This window comes from Tenrec ecaudatus, unplaced genomic scaffold, assembly GCF_050624435.1.
Source record: "Tenrec ecaudatus isolate mTenEca1 unplaced genomic scaffold, mTenEca1.hap1 Scaffold_475, whole genome shotgun sequence".
Taxonomy (NCBI): Eukaryota; Metazoa; Chordata; class Mammalia; order Afrosoricida; family Tenrecidae; genus Tenrec; species Tenrec ecaudatus.
Window position 1 is genome coordinate 1 of NW_027459384.1, and position 24,032 is coordinate 24,032.

General features: G+C 41.4%; 1 long non-coding RNA gene across 1 annotated transcript; it reads left to right on the top strand.

Annotated features, from left to right (window-relative positions):
- The first annotated feature begins 27 nt into the window (after window positions 1-27).
- Window positions 28-22,625, top strand: LOC142436613 (uncharacterized). The gene is made up of 6 exons (XR_012782026.1): window positions 28-694; window positions 2,299-2,472; window positions 8,442-8,587; window positions 13,624-13,735; window positions 17,444-17,570; window positions 21,536-22,625. It is a non-coding gene; the product is annotated as an uncharacterized LOC142436613 (long non-coding RNA).
- The last annotated feature ends 1,407 nt before the right edge of the window (window positions 22,626-24,032 follow it).

A 24,032-nucleotide genomic window follows, 5' to 3' on the forward strand; every position in this document is an offset into this window, starting at 1 on the left:
GGAGGCTGCGTGGGCCCGTGAAGATTTACAGACTTGGAAACACTAGCGAGCAGTTCCACTCCCTGTTTTATGGTCAAAATGAGTTAAAATGTACTTGACCGCAGTCCATTTGGTTTTGGTTCATCATGAAGGAAAGGGAAGGCTTTAAAACCCGGCACCCGATGCACTGCTGTGGATGAGATTTTGAAAGGCTTATTGGGTCGACACTAGGTTACACTGTTGTAGCAGAATTGTGGAGTGACCGTGACAGCTCATGCGACTTTATGCCATAGCTAGTTGGCCATGCTGTGAAATCTTAGCATAAAGTGCAACCTTTTCTATGTTGTTGTTAGGTGGCTTCGTGTCCATTCCAGCCCCTAAAGCCCTCTATGTAACAGCGCGACACACTGCCCTGTCCTGCACCATCCTCACATGTTCCCACGTTGGAGCCATTGCGACAGCCCCTGTGTCGATCCATGTTGGCGAAGGCCTTTCTCTTCTTTGCCTCTCTCTCCCTCACCAAGCACCATGTCCTTCTCCAGGGACTGGTCTCTCCTGAAAAGATGCGGGAACAAAAGTATGACAAGTCATGGAGGCCAGTCCCACAGCTGAGAGAATGCTAGTGGTCATCATGTTCAGCTAGTCGTCCTTCCATGATCTGCAAATGTGAAAAAATCTTTAAAAATCTAAAATGTGAAAAACATCTCAAAGCCTGGTATGTAAGTCCTAGTATCCTAACAGTTTAACATTGAAATGCACTGAAGTTCAGTCAACTTATAAGAAAATTGGAACCTAAGTACATTTTCCCAATCAGCAAAAAGGACATGCTATTATGATACTGAATATATTGTGCTCTTTTGTCAGTATATCCTATGAGCTTAGTGTGTATTGATGTGCGTATCCAGTATTTTTTGAGGGGAGCAGTCCATAATAATTACATGACAGTAGCTTTGTCTCAGTGGGAAAATTTTCAAGATATCTGCATATATTCTTTTTTTTAATCATTATATTACAACTCATCACAATCCATACATCAATTGTGTAAAGCACATTTGCACATTCATTTCCATTATCAATCTCAAAGCATTTGCACTTTACCTAAGCCCCTGGCATCAGCTCCTCATTTTTGCCCCTCCCTCCCCACTACCCCCTCCCTTATGAACCCTTGATAACTTATAAATTATTATTTTGTCATATCTTATACTGTCCAAAATGTCCCTTCACCCACTTTTCTGTTGTCAATCCCCCAGGGAGGAGGTTATATGTAGATCCTTGTAATCAGTTCGCTCTTTCCACCCCACCCTCCCTCCATCCTCCTGGTATCGCCACTCTCACCACTGGACCTGAATGGATCATCCACCTTGGATTCCTTGTTTCCATGTTCCTATCTGTACCAGTGTACAGAGGGTATCTATATTCTGTTGTTACCTTTCACTCTTGCCCGGTTTCCCTTTTCAATAGCTTGTCCTATCTCATTGAAAATACAAAATACACAAGCGTGCAACTGCAGAGTGACTGGAAAGTAGGCGAGTAACATAGACACTCTATAGAAAATTTCATAATTCCCCAAATAATCATCTCTATCACCAGGTAACACGTCAGCTCTTGATCACGTAGAATTCTCCAAGAGGATACCATGACTCCAGGGCTTTGGGTCCCTACTTTGTTAGTTCATACCAGCAGCTCTCCAATGGCTAAGGAGGGGCGACAGGGAGAAGCACAAATTCTGCAGTGTTTCCTAGTTGTCATCTTCCTTTCACCCTGTGCTTCCTGTTCTGATAAATATTCTAATTTCAATCCTCCCTCCAATGGAAGAGAGGATATGAATTTGGAATCGAGGCTTTTATTTTTGATCATTCATCTGATTTATGTGTTCTGACTGTTCTCTATTCTGAAACAGCTAGATAGAAATAAGGCTGCAGTTGGTCACAGACAAACTGTACAGAGATAAACTCATTATGCTAGAAGCATGCAGTCCTTGGGATAACATGTAATTAGTGAGGGAGTGTGTCTAGTGCAGTGGTTCTCAACCTTCCTAATGCTGTAACCCTTTAATACAGTTCCTCATGTGTGCTCACCCCCCAACCAAAAAATTATTTTCATTACTGTAATTTTGCTACTGTTATGAACGGGAGAACCCTTTGAGAGGGTTGTTCAACCCCCAAAGGAGTTGCAACCCACAGGTTCAGAACAGCTGATCTAGTGGGTGAAGTGGGTTAGCTAAACCCTGATGGAAATCCTTAGAGCAAGACCCCTGTGTCTAATGCCCATGTGAAGTCTCTGTTTCCCCAGGACTGTCTTCTTCATCCTTTCACATAGTGGAATGCATGGTACCTTGCCAAGCCAGAATATACGGGATGTTTTAGGACACTGTGGCTGTTGAGGAGGTGGCTCTGAATTTCTCCGAGGAAGAATGGGCATTGCTGGACCTTTCTGAGAGGAAACTATAGAGACACGGGATGATGGAAACTTTTAGAAACCTGGCCTCAGTAGGTATGAATATTTTCATTAAAAACGGAAAGATGTGTGCGTGCGTGTGTATATGTATATTTGTGTATGTTTCATACTCAGTGATGCTATTGCAGTATGTGAGCTGAGTAATGGGAATACTTTGTTATATAAACAAGTGTAGTACTTTCCTCTCAGGAGCATGATGTCATGTTTCCCCATGAATATAAGGCTCTTAGTGTTATACTGATTTCTTATATCAAGTGTGACTATGAGTCTACTAAGTTTCCTTACGTGTTATAAATGTGAGTGTTGACCTTTGGTGCAGAGAGGCTATGTGTGCATTGTGCCTTGTAAGAGCTCTGTGTTTTTTCAAGGTTAACATGATAGCTTTATCTATTTATTATCTATTTATCCATTGTGTGTCAAGCACAGTTGTACATGTGTTACCTTATCATCCTCAAAACATTTGCTTTCTACTTGAGCCCTTGGTATCAGCTCCTCAATTTCCCCCCTCCCTGCTCACTGCCTCTCCATCATGAACCCTTGATAATTTATAAATTATTATTTTTTCATCCTTACACTGTCCGATGTCTCCCTTCACCCACTTTTCTGTTGTCCATCCCCCAGGGAGGGGGTTTTATGTAGATCCTTGTAATGGGTCCCCCCTTTCTGCCCCACCTTCCTTTCACCCTCATGATAGCACCACTCTCACCACTGGTCCTGAAGGCATCTTCTGTCCCAGATTCCCTATGTTTCAGGTTCCTATCTGTACCAGTGTGCATCCTCTGGTCTAGCTGGATTTGTAAGAGAATTAGGTTCATGATAGTGGAGGGGAGGAGGAGCATTTAGGAAGTAGAGGAAAGTTGTATTTTCATTGTTTCTACACTGTACCCTGACTGGCTCGTCTCTTCCCTATGATCCTTCTGTAAGGGGCTGTCCAGTTGCTGACAGACGGGCTTTGGATCCCCAATCTTCACTCCCCTTCATTCACAATATGCCCGATACTGATCCCATCGACACCTTGTAATCAATCCATAGGTTGTGTGCTTTTTCCATGTGGGCTTTCTTGCTTCTAAGCTAGATGGCCACTTGTTTACCTTCAACCCTTTAAGATCCCATATGCTATATCTTTTGGTAGCTGGGCTCCATCAGTTTTCTTCACATTTTCTTTGCACACAGTTGTCTTCAGCTATCATCTTAGGAAGGTGAGCATCGTGGAATGCCAGGTAATAGAACAAAGTGTTCTTGCATTGAGGGAGCACTTGCATGGAGGCCCAATGTCCATCTGATACCGTAATACTAAACCTATTAATATATGCACCTAGATCTATTTCCCCACCCTAATATAAATATATTTACATATGCACATGCTTGTATTTAGACTTCTGTAAATGCTCTTTGTCTCCTAGTTCTTTCCTCTATTTCCTTTTACTTTCCTCTTGTCCCACTATCATGCTCTGTCTGTAGTTCAGTAATTTCAGGGTTTCAGTAATTCTTCTCAGTTACATTGCCTTGATCAATCCCTACCAGGCATCTTACACCCTCCTTGCCACTTATTTTGTGTCAGGGGAAAGGCCAGACCCTAACACATCACAGCGGGTCGGTTGGTGCAATTGTACAGTGATAATAAATAAAGATTATAGTAAAGTCATAGGGAGCATGAGAGATAGAAGAGGGATTGAAATAATGGAGTCAGACACATTTCATAGTTGCATGTTCACCTCAGCCTCACTTGGTGGTCCACATGGGGAGAGAAATATTTATTGCTAACCAAGGCTTTTATATCATCTGGGGATGTGCAGGCCCCCTAATTACAGGTGAAGAAATCCATCACAGGAAAGTGTTGTGCTATAGGTAATATAGTAATGGGAGTGGGATGCTGTAGGGGTTCATATGCTGTTGGAAGAGGAGGGAGTAAGGGTGTGCATGTGACAAGATGGGCGGACCCGAGATTCAGCATGGCAGCCTAACTTTGGATGTCACTGAGCAGGTTTGACCTGTTCTCTGGTTCACTGTAGAAATCATTATCAGTAAGGTGTACTGTAAACCCACCTTGCAGGGTCTAAATTGAAGCCTTTAGGGGGAAGTATCCCATTGTCCTTAACAGCAGGGATGGGCCCTATATGTGGTGGGACTAGACAGTCCTCTGACAGCTGATTGCCTTCAGGGAGGTAACTTGACAATTATTTACCATTAATTGTGAGCAGTGTCCTAAGTCTAACATATATTTGGGGGAGATGACTTGGAGAAATCTTTCTGTTTCCCACTATTTTGGATCACTTATTGATTGTTCCCTTTTCCCTGGGTTGGTTAACACCACTTTCTTTCCCCCACCTCCCCTTCTCCCATGTCATGCTCCCCGCCCCAACCATGGGTCCTGTTGCTTTCTCCTCCAGATTGTTTATCTGGCCTATATTATCTAGTTAGAAGTGCAGATATAATATGCACACACACACACACACACACACACATACACACACACAAGCACACATACACACAAAAGAGCAAAACAAAATGACAAAAGAAAACAAAACAACAGCAACAAGAAAAAAAGGGAAAAAAGAGAAAAGCCTGTAAAAAGTTAGAGGTCTCTATGTTGACCTTTAGGAGTGCTTTTCTGTGGAGTCTGATGGGGTGCCACGCTTTGGCCCCCGAGTCTAATTTTGGTACTCTTGGGACTTCCTTGCTCTACTTCCCTTGCTGTTCTGTTGCACAACACCCTTAGTGTTTTGCCTGGGTGTGGTGGGGTCAGATCGGATGCAATTCCCAAACTGTCTCCAGTGTTGTCCCCTATAGGGCTATAGGTCAGTGAGGGATGTCATGACTCATAGTCGGGGCAGCCATAGTGCTTCTTTTTGCATGGGCTGCTCAGAGCAGGCATATTGTCCTCAAAGCTTGGTGGGCCAGGATGTGTGCTCCACTCTCTCTTCCTCCCCCTTCATTTTCTCCCGTGTGCTCTGATCAGACATGTCCCTTTCCCTGAGCTGTAGCTTCAGTGTTGTCCTCTGAAGTAAATTCTTCTGGGGGAAGGGGCAGCTGTCCTCTTAGTTGGGATTGGGGCTGGCCCCTCTGATATTTTTGTTATAAATAGATTTTCTTCCACCAAAATTCCACAGACCTAGAGGAGCATAGGACTGGCTCAGTGTCAGGGAATTGTTGATTATCTTTTCACACTTTCCTTGTGATGTGTTTTTCTCCAAGAGCAGCATGTCAGGTACACCTTTTCGCCCTCATATGACACTAATGTGATGGGGATCTGCCTTAGGCTGGGTTCTCTAGAAAAATAAAACTATAGACACTGACATATGCATAAGAGAGAGCTTTTCATCAAGAGAACATCCCAGCCCAGTCCAACTGAAGCCCATGGGTCCAATGCTACCTAGAGCATCCATGGCTCAGTGTGTTCAAGTCCCCAAACTTCAGTTTTTGGGTGAGCATCAATCCTATCTGTTGTCCAGCTTGATATATGTGTGTGTATCACATACATATATGTGTGTGTATCACATACATATATGTGTGTCTATATAGTCACTCTAATATTATATGTGCACACGAATGCCTTGGTTTAGTTTATTAATTCATCAGTATATGAGGACCTTCAACACTACAGAAAACTACAGGACTCTAAATTCATGCTTTCATCACAGAATGGGTGGAAACAAATTCCCTGTTTCAGGGTTTTAATCTGAATACATTTGTACTTCCTTTTCTGTAAGATAAATGCTATAATTTTGATCATGCTGTATTTCTTTTTTTATTAAATCACTTTATTGGGTCTTGTAGAACTCTTATCATAATCCACACCTCCATCCATTGTGTCAAGCACATTAGTACATTTGTTGGCATACTCATTCTCAAAGCATTTTCTTTCTACTTGAGCCCTTGCTGTCAGCTTCTCATTTTTATTCCCCCCTCCTCATGAACCCTTGATAATTTGTAAAGTATTATTTGTTCATCTCTTACACTGCCCTATGTCTTCCTTCACCCACTTTTCTGTTGTCTATCCCCCTGGGGAGGGAGTTATACGTAGATCATTGTGATAGGTTCCCTCTTTCTCCCCCCACCTTCCCCTTCCACTTCTGATTAACAATTAATAGTTAGGGAGTTAAGTACCAAGAGTTATTTCAGCGTGTTTAAATGTAGCCTACAATGTTTTAGCATTTATTAGCTATTCATGGCATATCGTGAATATTTTATGGATGTGATAATTAAATTATGATTAAAGGAATTTTTATGTCTTTTTGGAAGCCTCTTCCTTAAAAAAAAGTGAACCTGGTAGCTCTAGTTAGAACATACAGTCAATTTTTAATATCACTGGTAAAAGTGGACATTTATGGTTGTCCTTTTTCTGACGTGGGGTGATGTTTTTTCAAGTATGACTTTTTCTTTTTAGGAATGTATATTAGCATATTAACATTTTGAACTATATTTGTTTTATGTTAGATTTGTAGAGTTATTTTTCCTTAGCATGAAAAGTCTTTGACTTTGTTTAGTAAGTTTTGTGTCTATTTAGATTATTAATTCTTTTTTACATTAATTGGTATATATTACAGTGCTCATTTTCTTATATTAAATCAACTCTAGGATAGATTCTACTTAATTATCATGTGTAATTATTTTCATGTGTTTTCTGACTCTATTCCCAATGTTTTCAAGAACTTTTTCATGTAGATCCATTATCAATATTGCTCTACAGTTTTCTTGAAGTATCATTATCTGACCTTGTTTACAGGTTATTACTGGTCTCATAGAAAATATTAATAAGGTTACTCTGACAATTATTGTTATGTTTCACCCAATAACGTGAACTTAGACAAAAAGAATAAAGCGTCTATTCATATTGCGTGAATACTCTCCTGTCTAGCTGCCAGAATCTTCAACTTTAATCTGTCTTACAGTTAGCCTTGAAGTTTCTCATGGAATTGAATTGTGATTCAGTTGATTGTAAACTTTCTGAACATCCTGAAACCCACTCGACTCTCATAGATCACTTGCTCTGGCTGGATCCTCTAGAGTGATAAATGATTTACACCCCTCTTGACGGGACAAATCGTCACTCACACCTGAGACTATGGATGGGACATCCTTGAACCCAAGCCAATAAGCCCACTACTACAGTGTGTGTTGTTTGCCATCAGTCAGCATTACCTAGAAAGCTTGGAATCCAGAATTTAGGTCAAGATGACAAAATGGTTTGATCAGTCATCTCTTTTCTGGATACATCTTGCATTTTTAAGCATCTTCCCTCACCTTGGCTCTTACCATGACCCCTTGCCATTCCATGACTGTAAGCTGCAGTCTTTCCCAAAGGCTTTAAAATCGGACATCTGTAAACACAAGAGCTTAAGAGAGTAGCAAATAAGGATTCCCCTGGCTTGTTTTCTTGTTTAGAATATCTCTATCTTGGCCAAGGTACCTCTAGGATGTGCTATTGGTGTCGCTCTGTCTCTTGTTGTCCACCTGTACAAAAACTTTCTCTAGTTACTACACTATTGTGCATAAATGGGCTACCCAACCATAGGGATTTCTTCACACAATAGATATTGTAAAGAATACCCAGGATGCAAGGGGATTGGAGTAGGTTTTACTTAATGAGAAGCTCAGCCTGAGTTGGAGTGGCAGATATGAGCGTGATTCAGCTTGATCACTTTCACCAGATATGTCAAGGGTTTTGGTCTGAGGTTCCGTTATGGGCTTTTAAAGAACATTCTTCATAAAATATTCCGTTCTTCAGTTAGATTGCTGGTGAAAAGAAGATATTTACCTTCAATGGAGCTTGAGAAATTTGAGGCCTTAAGTACTTCCACTTTGTGGATCCAAAGTTGATCATGATATTTGGGAAATTAGTAAAATTGCTCTGCAAAGATAGAGTGGACCCTTGTTTAATGCAAACCCTCAGCTTTGAGCAGGATTTTGATCCCAGGTGGTGGGGGTGGTCACTATTTAGCGCAAGAAGTACAGGCCAAGAAAGTGATATGCCTTTTTCAACATTGCCTCCTCTTCTGTTTCAGAACAAAGATTTGCCACAGAGAAATACAGTCCAGTCTAGGGAGCTAGAAATCTGGTACTAGTGTCTTGCACATTGAAGCATGACAAGGAAGGACTTCAACTTCTGACTGGGTCGTGAACCAAATCCATTCACCTGACTCCAAGCAGGGTGAGCATCCCTGGGGTTCCTGGGGTCAGCACTGGGCAGAGGAGTTTGAGGGGAAGCAGGAGGGATCTGAGCTTTCTGGGGTCTGAACCCAGGAAACACCAGTGTACAAGAACCCAGGCTGCCCCATTGGTCGGGGTCCGAGCAATTTGCGCATCTCCCGGAATGATAGAATTTGCTGATAATGTAACCATGTATAATTGTATTAGAACTTAAATTGTGAGCACTCCAATTTGCAAAAGGCGGGTGGCATAGTGGTTACAGATTGGACTGCTAACTGCAAGGTCAGCAGTTCAGAATTACAAGTCACCCCTGAGGAGAAAAACAAGGTTTCCAATCTTGGTAAGAGTTATAGTCTCCGAAATCCACAAGGGGCCATTCCACCTCCCTTTAAAGGGTCACTGTAACCAGAATCCACTCTGTGGCACTGAGTTGGGTTTAAGGTTTGCATTGCTGATGACAGTGACAACTCTGTCCATTTGCTGCCTCCCCAGTTTGATTAAGCCTCCATTGAATTCCTTTTGATAATTAGCCAAGAATGTAGATCATCTTACCCTTGCGGAAAATGCCTTACAAAATAGATTGCCTGCACTCCTCTCCATCCATCCCCCTCCAAGGGCCTGCCTAGATGTATCCTTGATGGAGCTCACCTAAGCGAGGACAGCACAGGGGCCATTGTTATGAGTCTGGCCTTGATTGCCTCAGTTTGAAGGCCCTGGACCAATCTTTTAAGTCTTTCTATCTAATAATGTGCATGTCCCAATTATGGTCCCATTCCTGCTGCTGCAGTCCCACCTGTATCTGATGTATTGCTTTGCCACCAATCATGATCTGTGACATGGCCTTTTGTTCTGTGTCCTATTTATCTAGGGTCTCGACTCTGAATCCTCAGTTGCATTTGAACTGCTAATGGCCTCCCTTATCCATATGATGTGTGTGCGTATCTTTTGTTGTCTCTTAAAGTTCAATAAATGCTCTCCTCAAATTATGTTTGACAAAGAAGTCACTTTTCCACCCTAACACACAATTTAGCATCATCAGTGCCTCAAGGTACAGTTCTCTGGGACAGCATCTTGACAGCCGTACCTGCAGGTGAGGTCAGGCCCTGCAACCCCCTGGCTTCTGTCCTAAATGTACAAAAATTACAAAGTTCTCTTAGTTCTGCGGATAAATTCTCTCTCTGCACCTTAGCCTTATACCAGACACACTTAGCTCTATGTGGGTTGGCAAATCTAGTTCCCCAGATAAGAACTCAAATGTACCCCTATTTCACCTCTAACCTCCTGCCCAAAGGCACTTAGCTCTCTTGTTCTGTGGTCTGGGAATGCCACTGCTCTGTCTCAGGCTCTTGGTTCTGCTGCCACCATGTCTCTGTTGCTGCTTCTTCCCTTCATGTCCACTCTTGTGTCACAGCTGCCTGTCTGCTGGATTGAAGAATTTCTGTGAAAGAATCTGGGATCTAAAGGCCCCTACTCCTGGTTCTTTTTTTTTTTTAAAGTCATTTTATTAGGGACTCATACAACTCCTAATACAATCCATACATATATCAATTGTGTAAAGCACATTTTTACATTTGTTGCCCTCATCATTCTCAAAACATTTGCTCTCCACCCAAGCCCCTGGCTTCAGGTCCTCAATTTTTCTTCTCCCTCCTCACTCCCTCCTCCCTCATGAACCCTTGATAATTTATAAATTGTTATTTTGTCATATATTTCTGTGTCCCATTTTTCTGTTGTATGTCCCCCAGGGAGGAGGTCACATGTAGATTCTTGAAATAGGTTCCACTTTTCCAACCCAACCTCACTGTGCCCTTCAAATATCACCACTCACACCACCAGTCCTGAGGGGATTATCTGCCATGGCTTCCCTGCATTTTCAGTTCCCATCTGCACCAGTGTACATCCCCTGGTCTAGTCAGACCTGCAAGTCAGGATTCAGACCATGACAGTTGGAGGGGGGGAGGAAGCACCCAGAAACTTGATCAAAGTTGTAATTTTCATCGTTGCTACATCACACCCTGACTGTTTCATCGCCTCCCCAAGACCCTTCTGTAAGGGAATGTCCAGTGGCCTACAAATGGGCTTTGGGTCTCCACTCCACACTCCCCCGCTGATTCACTATGGTAAGATTTTTTGTTCTGATGATGCCTGATACCTGATCCCTTGATACCTTGTGATTGCACAGGCTGGTATGCTTCTTCCATGTGGGCTTTGTTGCTTCTGAGCTAGATGGCCGCTTTTTTACCTTCAAGCCATTAAGATCCCAGATGCTATATCTTTTGATAGCTGAGCACCATCAACTTTCTTCACCACATTTGCTTATGCACAAATCTGTCTTCAGTGATCATATTATCGAGATGAGCGTGCAATGTAATGACTCTTCTCCATCTATCTTGATTGATAATTTGGCTTGGTAGCGTATTCTTGGGTTTGCATTGTTTTCCTTCAATTTTTTGAAAATGTTACTCCACTCTCTCTTCTTCATAGTTTCTGCTGATAGGTCTGATCATATTCTTATTTGGGAACCTTTATATATGATTGCTTGTTTTCCCCTAGCTGCTCTCATGATTTTCTCCTTTTCCTCAAAGTTGGATAATTTAACTATTATGTGCCTTGATGACTTCTTCTTGGGATCCAGTCTTGCTGGGATTCTTTCAGCTTCCTGAATGGTTGCCTTGTTTTAATTCACTAAGCTGGGGAAGCTTTCCTCCAAGAATTCTCTCACTACTGTTGCAGATGACTTCTTTGTTTTGTCTTCCTCCAGTAAGCCAATAATTCTAATGATGTACCGCTTCATAGCATCAGACTTAGTTCTTAAGTTTTCTTCAGCTTCTCTGATGATCTTATTAGATTTTTGTTCTCGTTTGTTGAAGTCTGCTTGGCTGTCCTCCAAGTCACTGATGCGGGCCTCTGATTCTTCCAGTTGCTTGTCGAGGTCCATGAGTGTGCTACTGGTTTTTGTTATCTCCTCCCTAAGCTCCTGTATTTCTCTTTGATTTATGGTTTTTACCTTTTCTATCATTTCATCATTTTTCTGTATTGTTTCCCTCATATCCCCTGACTCCAAGTAACATTCTGAAAATTTCTTTCTGTGGCAGCTCAATGTCTGCTTCCTCTATGCATGCATTATGTTCAGGACATCTTCTGGCTTTGCCTTTTGTTCCTCTCCTTTTTTTGTTGAGGTTTTTGGGGCTGATGGCTGCTTGTGTTGCGTTGTTTTAGATGAGCCAGGTGCCATTTTCCAGGGAGTCGAAGAGCACTGGCTCTCTCTGGGAGACTTTGAACTGCCTATAGCTTATTTCACTATGGAATTAACCTACCACTTTGTCCTCCTGTGGCTTCCCTCTCGGGGGAGTGACCCAGAAGGGTTGCCTGCTTTGGTGTTGCAGAGGTTGGGCAGAGGCTCCTGCAGTAACTTTTGTTGAGGAGTGTTGGCCGAGCTGCCTTATGCCCCACAGGCACAAAGGCTGGAAGGAGTTCCCCAGTCAGAAGTTGAGCAGAGTATCCCCTGTTGGGGGCCAGCAGGGATTTTTCCAGCCTGCTAACTACACAGGGTGGAGCTCACCTAGCTGCGTGTGGCTCAGGTGTAAATGCCCTAAGCTAAGGGAGTGGTCTGGAGGTTAGCAGTAGAGTGTGAGAGACCAAGAAAGAGGAAAAGAGGAGAAAAAAAAGTTAAAAAGCAAGCCAAATGTGCCCATGAGGGGCGGGGGAGGGGGAATATAGTGAAGAGATGGATAGAAAGCAACAATGTAGCTGAGCCCTTATCCAGGCCAGAGGAGCTGCAAGGGTTTAATCCTTGTTCGGAGGTGGTAGCAGCAAGCTGTGGCTGTGTTGAGAAAAGGCTGCTGCACAGCCCTCCAAGACTGATAGGGTGACAGAGAGGAGATGCAAAGGTCTAGTGCCTGCCCCAAGGCAGGTGGTGGCAAACTGTGGCTGTGTTGAGACCAAGCAGCCCTACAGGCTCCAAATGGTCCTGGCTCTGGCAGAGACAGTGGCGGGGCAAAGGTCAAGCCCCAGCCGGCCTCCACTGAAGTAAACCAAAAGCCCCCAGCCCCTCAAAACCCCATGGGTCTGTGCCTACTTGTCTTTATGATGCTCCTCCTGCATTCCAGCAGTGTTCAGTTATCTCTAAGTAACTCTCCTAGCTTGAATTCTGTGGAGTTCCTCTGGTGTTTGTTACTCCTTCGCCATCTTGCCGCAAGTCCCCCTGGTTCTTCTTTTTTGTTGGTAGTGAGATCCCAATTTCTGTCTCTGAAATAACTCAATTAGTTGTAACATGAATTCCAAAGTAACTAATCTGTAGGTTAGGTTTCAGACAGTTTATTTACATAACCACAAGGCACAACGGTACCAATGTATTGTTGGCCAAGCTGCCCGATTGTCTTATATGACAGCCCCAGTGGGTTTCCAAGACTGTAACTTTATAACGGAGTAAAAAGCCATGTCACTCATGCTTTCGAGGAGAAATTGGTGGTTTCCAATTGCTGACCTTGCAATTAGCAGCCTGACAGTAACCACTATGAGGGACAACTTTTCCTCGTTCACATTGGCAGGCGACAAACCCAGGTAAATAATTTGGAGAAAGTTAAGGGGGCATAGCTAGACTGTGTACTTGTATAGACCACCTGTCTGACTCAGTGATTCTCAACCTTCCTAATGCTGCGACCCTTTAATGCAGTTCCTCATGTTGTGGTGAAGCTCCAACCATAAAACTACTTTTGTTGCTACTTCATGACAGTAAGTTTACTACTGTTATGAATCAGGCAACCCCTGTGAAAGGGTCCTTCAACCCCCAAAAGGGTCTCAACCCATAGGTGGAGAACCACTGATCTAACTGCATTAGGTACTACAAATAATGGTATATTAAAAACATTATCTATATTGGGATTCAAAAGTGCACTCATTATTGGGGGATATATACTTCTTCATTTACATTTATATGTAATTTATATATGTATAGATATAAATTTCAATCTAATAAATGTTTATTATGGAGCCTTGTTTTTGACATGTGTTAAGTGTTGGACTTCTATCCTCAAGGTCAGAGGTACACACCCATTAGCATCCTGTCATGGCTTTAGAATCTTGGAAGCTCTGTACAGCAGTTCTCCTGTGTCCTATCTGCAGCTTATATGTCTAACTCTACTTGATGGTGAGTTTAAAAGTGTTTCTAAAGTTATTTTACAATTTATAGTTCTCCTATAAAATAATCTTTAGTTTATAATAGCTCTTTATATATCCCATGTAAAATGTTTCCAGATGCTTTAATTAACATAATCATCTTAAAGGTTCATTGATTTGTCATTCTCTTTGAGAGTCACACAGTAAGGAATTGGTAGTTTGTATGCTGTGGGGTAGGGATCCAACTCTTTGTTTATTTTTTTATATTTATATTTGATTGCCCAATCTCTATTTGTTATAAAATAATCTTTTATTCACATGTGTGAACATTATGAGTTTTAGATTTTATTGCTCATGGTATAAGCATGTTTCCCATTACTCAATAAGGGCACCGTTAACAGTATTGGGGACTTTGGGTGTTTAGAAGAAGGAAAGAACAGTAACAGCACCTGGACCTATTGGTTATGTGTTACACTGTATTCTCCCATCAGCCTGCCGATGGTGCATCACCAGCAGCTTAGAGGAAGGAGGAAGAGTGCCTTGTATTATTACTTTTGGGATTTCCTCACGAGAGATTGAAATTTGTGAGCATCATTAGAGCTGATCCAGATAAGACAGAGCATCCCAGTTGCCTGTAGTGTCCTAAGGACTAAAGAAAATGGCCAAGGCTCAGGTGCTTCTGATGTGTTTTATCCTTTTCTGTATTTTCTACTGGAATTGTAGGAGCCTGTATAATACTGATTCAGTTCATTGGAAAAGCAGAAATTTGAAATAGTAGAACTTAGAGCTAAACTTTTACTCTGATTTCAACATTTGGCTGGAGAAGATTAGGAATATATTGATCATAGGATTAACAATAAACTATTGACATTGAACATAATATAGCACTGAGGATTCTTTGGATAACATTATCTTCCAGCTCATAATTTATTATTCTATGGCCAGCATATCTTTCAAATTATATGCTATACATGGTTTTTAAGGAGAAATAAAATCACTTCTTTAGGAGAGTTCAGTAGTCCATGGGATTTTTGTTTGAGTAACTTTCTTTAATGCTTATTTCTGAAGGTGATATGTTAAATACTCTCCCACACAGCAGCATTCTCATCAATGCATCTAAAATGGGTCTTGTTGCATTAGTGGTTTAAAAATGAGACAGCATCTCACCTCCTCTAACTAGAGATGCAGGAGAGAGAATTAACTGTCAACATCAGCTCTGATTCATATGAGGCAGAGCTTAGACAGACCTGTACCCTCCAATGGTTTTCCAGTCTGACACCAGTATCTTTGCCACACTCCTCTCCTACTCAGCTTATTCTTTTTTTTTTTTTTTTTTTTGCAGTGGCCATGGACTAATTACAGTCCAGAGTCACAGGTACAAGTTTTACTCAGTAACAGAGTATAATTTGGTATCAGAATTAGTAGGCTACACATTGACTTTCATATTAAAGAACCATGTAGGCACATTTGCTCTTCTTCAGGGAAGGCCTGTTTTCCCTGTCCCCTATCAGACATTTTTCCTTCTAAAGATAGGCTCATTTCTTAGTTCCATCTTTATATGGTCCTCTCAACTACTTTTGGATATCCTCTTCTTGATCTTGCCTGCCTGTCCCACTTTCTTGGCTGAAAAGCCCTTTCTGGACCTGACACCATTGGCTCTGTCACTCTGTCCCTTCTGCCCTGGTCATTGTCTCCATTGGTGCAGCTCTTGACCCATGAATAGTACAGTTCATTTTGCAGGAGCAGCAGTAGACCCATCCCTATGTGGTAGAGGTTCAAGATGGTCCATGATTTGCTCAGCAACATCTCACAAAACTCAAAAGTCATCAAGTAAATAAATCGCTCTTCAAGATGTGGAAGCTGGTGAGTTCCAGATCTATATAAAGGTCAGGAATCAGTCTGTAGGTTTTTCCTCATTGATTTGTTTATAAACGCTGATGAACCAGATCATCAGGTCAGACCACAGTCCACTGCCTCACAAAGAGAAGTTGTTGAATCTCGTCAGCTAATAGGTTGCAGGGGCTGAGGAACCCAAATTGGAAGGTCAGACAGCAAGCTAATGGCTCATAGAGTGGAGGAAGCTCTCAAGTCAGGTCACACAGGCAGCTCATAGTTGCCATTCAAGGAAATGCCACATTAATTTTTTGGAAGCTGCAAATCCCTAATCCATGGGTTCATTCTGAACTGTGTGGCTGCAGGGGCTAATAAACCCAAATCAACAGCTCAGATGACAGGATAATGCCTCACTGTCTCCTCTCAAACCATGCCTGCAGGCAGTTCTCTCTCTCCCTCTTAATATGTTGGCTTCTTGGGCCAACCCAGCATCTTCCCTGCCTAGGCAAGATTAGGAAGGCTCCAGAGATCCACCCAGCAGAATTAGGCTGGGGGCGCCTTGGAGAGCATGTGGTGAAAGATGGCAAGTTCAAGAGGACCTTGCAATTAAAGTTAAGATAATTCACTCCAAAGGTGGCTGAGGAGAATTTGTCCTAAGGTTGTCAAGAGGAGCTTGTCCTAAGGTGGCCTTTAAGAGCTTAGAAAGTTGTTCTGCACTCAGTAAGGGAGATAATGTCTATGAACATTCTGATCTTGGTTCTGACTTATAGCTTCTTGTTCCTGATCCCGAGTTGTACCTTGTTCATTAATAGACCACTTTGATCTATTGAGTGTTGTGTGACCACAGCAACAGATTATCAAACCCAGAAGTGAGACAGAGTGGTGTGGAAGGATTGACTTGTTTTAGAGTTGACAAAAAGTGTTGGAGAGTTGAGGTATGTTTGACCTCCCCCATCTGCACTGTTCCCAGTACTTATTGCCACTGAAGGTACCGAGCCTCTAATAATGGTGATGCTGGTAGAAACCCTAATGCCATTTAATAACAAATAGGTCTTTATCTACCTTGTGTGATTATAAAGCTGAGCTATTTCTAGAACATTCAGATAATGTCACTGGAACTCAAAATTCTAATGTTAAGAGTGGGTGCATTATTTTCAGGCACTGGGGTCCCCAACACTCCAAAAGTGATCCTCAGGAGTGACATTGCAATTGTGAAAATATTAAAAGACAGAGAGCAGACAGCTGGACACAGGGGCTCTCTTCCCATGTCAGGCCTGAGAGAGTGAATATATTTTCCAGTGGGTATATATAATGGAGCTTACAGGTCTTTCCATAAGGCGTTCGTGTCATGCAGTTAGCATGTACATAGTTAATGGGTCATATCATAAGCGGGTAAAATTCTAAACAAGCAAGATGCTGAGTTACCATCTTGACCTAGTGTTAGTTGACTTCAAACCGGCCCTGTGCCCTCCCCAGGTGTTTGCTACATTTATGTTGGGCTGGCTCTAGAACCTGATTGCTCAGATATACAGATAACCTTCAGGCATAGTGAAGTAGCCAGGTACAGAAATGATTCCTCTACTATGGGAGCTCCTTTAAGCCTGCTCCTTAATGTGGAGCTAGCTATTGTGGGGGCACAGTATTTGACCTGGAGAATGTATTTGAAAACATTTATTTCTCAGAACACTGGAGATCTTTCTAAAATTAGGGCTAGTTTTCTCGGCTGATGGTCGTGAATGTAGAAATAAGGTAAAATATTTTGTACCAAGTCCTCAGTTAATGACGCATTATGGAATGAACTACCACAATAGTTTTTATTATTGTTTTCCTTTTTTTACTGTAAGATATATTTTTTTTAAATCTTCAAATGGAAAATACTTCATTAAGTAGACCCCTCTTACTACAGGAACCACTGACATTCAACGATGTGGCTGTAAAGTTCACCCGGAAGGAATTGTAGCTCCTGAACTCTGCTCAGAAAACCCTATATCAGGATGTGATGTTGGAGAACTATCACAACCTGGTTTCCATTGGTGAGGAGAATTCTCAAGTCATTGACCTCGTCACTGGCTTTTCCTGTCTTATATGTTAAAAACTTTGCGGTGTTTGTGGTATTCTCAAAGAGGTAGATTCTCATTGCATTTTCTCATCCTAGGTTAGTGGGTTAGGTCTTCTACCCTTGAAAGAATGCTATTTACTTTGTTCCTTTGAACATTATTTTTCTAGAAATACAAAACTGCAGTCTTTACAAACTTTACGTTAATTTTGGTGTGTCCAAGATTCTGTAATTTCCCTTAAACAGGTTATCTAATTGTCACCCCAGAAGCTTTCTCTCAATTGGAACAAGAGAACTGTGTTTGGTATTAGAAGCAAGCTATAGTGGAATTTTCTCAGATGCATGGTCAAAACACCTTAAGGGGAATTGGCTGGGGTAGTTGATTGAACAGGGAGAAGGCCTCATATCTATGAAAGGTGTCAGAAAATGCATAAAAGTGTGTGCTACTTTGTATGTGAGAGTTCACTTGTCCAAGATGTTGAGGGAAGTACACCTGTAGCTCTTATGAGATTAGATTTCCATTTTCTTGTTTTACACTAAGTGTGTTTGCTTCCATAATTTTCTTTAACATTCTGAAATTTTCCCTTCTTTTATGTTTCCACTTTACTATGAAAATCTGTCTTGCACGCTTCTCTCCAAACAGAGAACTCTGAATTAGTAACTGTCCTCTGAATACAGCACATTCCTCCCCTACTGAGTAAGAATGGATATCCATTTGCAGTATGCAGCACCATCTTGCATCTTGAGCTCCCACCATAAACGGGTCTCCTTTGTGCTTCCTTAGCTTCCCCCCTTGGAGTTTCTCTAAAGATTTGGTGTCCATATTCTCATTTGGTGTCCTGTTCCTTTAAAGTTTTCTTCATGCAGGTGATGTCAGTTCTTTCTGTTTTCTTAGAGAGATGGTCAATTTGCCTTCTCTGTTGGAATTCTTTAACAGACATATTTCCCCATATTTTACTCCTTTTGGTGAAATATATTTATGACTTCTGTTGTTTCCAGGTATCTAAAATCATCTTCCTAGCAAGAAAATTATCAGCTTAAAGTATACTTTAGCACTGTACCTTACATTTTTTTCTACCTGTAAGATTTTTTTAAGTTGTCTGTTCCTCCAATAATTTTTGTAAGTGGAAAGGGCATGTTTTTTTTTTAATTAAGCAATGTCTGCTATATATTTCTTACTATGTAGTGTCCCTTCCTTAGGCCCACCCCTTCTTAACAGGTCCAATACACGAAAGATGACTGTTGCTGCTTCTAAAGAACATTTTTGCAGTATATTCCAATAGGTTTTATTGCTGTTATTCAAACAATGCATAGTACATTCAATATTGCTCTCTTTTCTTTTCTGTCTCTTGAGTAGCCTTTTGGTTTCCATGTGTAAGTTGCCTTTCATGTCATCCCACATCTCATCTGGTCTCTGTCATTAGTCTTCAGTCAGACTTTTATTCCTCATGTTTATTCTTTACATAGTCTCTAAGCTGTGCTCTAGCTACTTTGGCTAGCTTCTACTTGGATTTGAGCAATTTATGATCTGTTCCACAGTTAACCCCTGGGCGTGTTTTGACTTATAAGCTTCTCCACCATTTCTTTCTGTAGATGTGGTTGATTTGATTTTCATTTGTTCCATTCCGGAAAATCCATATGTGTAGTTTCCATTTCTGGTGTTTAATAAGGAATTTGCTATGAATTCATCATTAGTCTCAAAATGTTATCAGTGAACCTGTGTGTCATTTCTGTTACTAAGGTCACATTTTCCAACTACTGCTACTTTCCCCAAATTTTACACTTATCAGTGTGTATGATTGTTTGGTTGATCAATGTCAGGCTGAAAAATTCATGTGAAAATTTCAATATATATTTTTAAATATTTTATTGGGAGCTCTTATAGATATCATAACTTCCCATAGTTCAATTACATGGAGCAGTCCTGTACAATAGCTACCACAGTTTGAAAACTTTTTCTTCTTTAATTCCTTGATATCAGCTCTCCTTTATCCCTTCTCCCCTCAATTTCATTATTGTGGTGGTAAACAGAACCTGGATGAAAGTGTGAGCAGCAGCCTTATATCTGTACTCCTGACCACAGGGCTTGGAAGACCAGTTCTAGTGTTGGAAGAAAACCCCCACAAGTCCCAAAGCTAGAACTGCTAATGAGCAATCTCCAGACAGAGATTTCCCCCCAACTGCCCTCCAGGAAGATGTTAGTATACAGCTGCTACAGGTGCCTGACTTCTTGCTTCTCAGCTGAAAGATGCCTAGCTTTGAAAGCAATCAGGTTCCCTTTGTTGCTGTCACTTAAGGAATCAATTATCTCTTTCTCTTAAATGCCCACTGGATGGGTCCTAAAGGACTGGTGTGTAATTGAAGGGCAGAAATAAAAAGGCTTTGCATTCTTTCACCAATTTATATAATCTCAGGGCATGCAGCTCCCCCGCCTCCCACACAAACACAGGCAGACACCTAGCTACCTAACAAGGTAGGCAGGATCTTTAGCCTCGGGATCCCTGAAATAATTGGATGAGCAACTTAAGACCAGTGCTGAGGGTAGGTGGAGTGGAGTAATTGTCTCCTGAGCGGGGAGAACAATAACAACAACATGTCTGCTCTTGTCGTTAAAGCAGCTGGCAGATAGTAATTAGCCATGCGCTTGTATGAGGTATCATTAAGGTGGCACTACAATGAAAGGATAGTGTGGCGATGATATTTAACTAAGAGTATGTGACTGGGACTCTTCTCCAACTTTGTGAATGCTTCTATGTTTGCTTTAATTGGTGCACAAAACTGAATAACACTTGTACTAACTGGTCTTGCTTGCAGGCATATGAATATTAGCCTACCACTGACAAAATTATACATCAGGGAAGATATTGCAGTGTGCTTTTGGATAATGAATATGATGCCAGTCTTCTTGAATTTGTCGATCTCAGCCTTATAAACCACTTGATTATCTAATTAAAAATAGCCAGTACCAGTCTATTAAAGTTGAATAATGCATACACTATCAATTTTTACCATTCCATTTTGTTTTGACAACTTGCAATTTTTCATGACAATATTGCATGTATGCCATTTTCCATTTACTAGAGGATATTAGCAGCTATTTTTTCTCATTTTCAGTCATGCCATGTCAAGCACTGAAGGTCCCCAAAGCTTTTCCTCCATCTACATCATTATGGTTGACTGTACTTTGAGGATTTAGTACTTGTTCAGTGTTATTTCATTGCCATTAAACCTGAGGGGTTCATGTTCCAGAAGTCGATCACCAGATCTTCCTCCCAGTCCCTATTTCTGGAGAATCCACTAAGACCTGTGCACCATGGGTGGTCCTGCTTGTATTTGAAACACTGGGTGGCAGTGCTTCTGGCATCACAGCAACCTGCACGCCACCACAGGACAGCACTGTAAGAGGAGTGCTGTGAGCTAAAATACAGGCTCCACAAACATAAGGAATGTGTTTCTGTACCATAATCCCTTTCATATATACCTGTAAAAATGGTTTTCTCCCAAGTAGAATATTCGCCATGTTTCGCATTCCCAACTTTATCTAGCACTTAGTTGTCTTTCAGTAAAGATTGATTAAATGAATACATTTAACCTCTACCAAATGGAATTAGCAAGTCATATCACTCCTGTGGTCTATTGGTCTCATGTCTTCCTTCTGTTATGTTTGTTGTATGTATTCATGTACCTCTTTAAGCAAATATCAAACCTGTGTCCATTTATCACTTTCATATCCAACCTGATTTCTATAGTAACTATTTTTACCATTTGAATTGTTTACATGATTGTATTTCGTCCAATGGGCAATAAACATTAAGCATAGTGTTTTATTTATAGTCATAAAAGAGGGTTGTCACTAAAGATCTACTTTATATCAATGTGTATTTTATGGGGTCCATTGAAAACCAAGATATTTAAAAGAGTCAATGTTGTGTTCTTTTATAGAAATCCAGAAAGATGATGATCATTTGCTTGAGCACTTGCAATGTGAAAGATGCATTGACAGAATGGAATGGTGCTACAAATGTAATACATATTCTCAGCATAAAAATAATTTTCCTCCAAAGGAAACTTATGAGATGTTTGGATTACATGAAAAAAATGTAAAATCAGATTTAATCATTCTGGAATTAAATCAGAACAGAAGCAACAAAATACAGAAGATGAGAAAACTTTTCTCCACAGTGAACAAGAGCAATTTAATACTGAAATGAAATTCCCTGAGTGTGAACCACCCAGGTTCATGAAGTCACAGTGCATTCAGCATCAGGAGTCTGATGAAATTGAGAAACTACACACAGGCGATAAATGTGGAACAACCTTCATTGAAGACTCTGTGTTCTATGAACACCAGATTATTGGTATACTAGATAAGACCTACGAATGCAGTCAGTGTGGGCAAATATTCAAGAAAATGTTCAAACTCAATGAACATTATCAAAAAAGTCATGAAGGACAAAAGCTAGGAAAATGCTTGCAATGTGGGAAAAATTTTCACAGTGTATCATACCTCAAGGGACATCAGGAACCTCATGTGGCAGGAATGTCCTATGTATGCAGTGAATGTGGGAAAGGCTTCACTAGGAAGAGTGATCTCACTGCTCATCAGCAAACTCATACTGGAGAGAAACCCCACATATGTGGTGAATATGGAAAAGCCTTTATCAGGAAGACTCTTCTCACTGTTCATCAGCGAACTCATACTGGAGAGAAACCCCATGTATGTGGTGAATATGGCAAAGGCTTTAGCCAGAAGAGTAAATTTACTGTTTATCAGCGAACTCATACTGGTGAGAAATCCTATGTATGTGGTCAATGTGGAAAAACCTTTCTCACGAAGAATGTTCTCACCGTTCATCAGTGAACCCATACTGGAGAGAAACCCCATGTATGTGGTGAATGTGGAAAAGCCTTTATTCGGAAGCATGCTCTCACTGTTCATCAGCGAACTCATACTGGAGAGAAACCCCATGTGTGTAGTCAATGTGGAAAAGCTTTTATCAGAAAGAGTAAAGTTACTGTTCATCAGCGAACTCATACTGGAGAAAACCCCCATGTATGTGGTGAATGTGGAAAAGGCTTTATCCAGAAGACTGCTCTCACTATTAATCAGCAAACTCATAGTGGAGAGAAACCACATAAATGTAGTGAATGTGGCAAAAGCTTCATTCGTAAAGGAAATCTCAAAACTCATATAAAAATTCACAGGAGTAAAACCCTATATATGTGGCAAAGGCTTTATCCAGAAGATTTCTCTCACTGTTCATCAGCTAATTCACACTCGGGAGAAACCCCATGTATGTCATGAATGTGGAAAAGCCTTTATCTGGATGGCTTCTCTTACTGTTCATCAGTGAACTCATACTGGAGAGAAACCCCATATATGTGATGAATGTGGAAAAGCTTTCAGCCAGACACAATGCCTTACAGCACATCAGAGATTTGACAAAAGGAAAAAAGCCCTTTGCATGAATTAAATGTGGAACATCTTATATGTGGACATCAGATCTCGTTAATCATGAGAAATTTTCAACAAGAAAAACTTTCATTGGAGTTAGTGTAACAAAGCTTTCAAAACAAAGGAAGAGGTGCTGGAGTTTGGCCTGGGCCAAGTGTGTGAACGGACAGTTGTGACTTACCATATGGGTACCCGTGTTCTGTGTTGCTGTCCCTCTACTGACATGGCCCACCATCTTGGCGACAGATGACCTTCCAGACTTCCACAGAGTGCATGTTCTTCCTCAGATGCATGAAGGTTCCCTAGACTATACACGGTAGTCCCTGGAGAAGTGCTGACAAGGTGGGGAAACCACAGCTTCTGAGAGGAAAGCCTCACTGCCTTCATTCCCTTGTCTCTGCTGAAACTGAGTTTGTGTCTGGGCTCACACTGAGTTCCCATCACTGTGTAACTTGCACAGTAATACATGGCCGTGACGTCAGGATTCACAGAGCTCAGTTTTAAATTAACCTGGTTCTGGGATGTATCCCTGGTGATGCTGACTCAGTACTGGAGAGCTAGATTATAGTTTGTGCCCCCCATTCTCCCATATTATCCCAATCCACTCCAGATCCTTTCCTGGAGCCCGGTGGACCCAGGTCACATGATAGCTGGTTAAAGACAATCTAGAGACCGCACAAGTGAGAGATAGGGTCTGTGAGGGCCTCACTAGTCCAGGGCCTGACTCTTGTACCTGCACCTGGGCCTATACAGCTGGGGATAGAGAGAAACCCAGTGAGTCATGTGCCCCGATTCTTCACTCCCAGACTTCATGTCTGACTCCCTGAACCACTCACCACCCTGAGTTGCCAGAAAGAAGAAAACCCACACATGCTTCATGTTCATGTGGATAAGATTCGTGACACCCAGAAAATGCTCTCCAGGTGAGAAGGATTATGAATTTAAGTCCTTGCATGTTGTGGTTTTATTTGGGTTCTTGTCAGG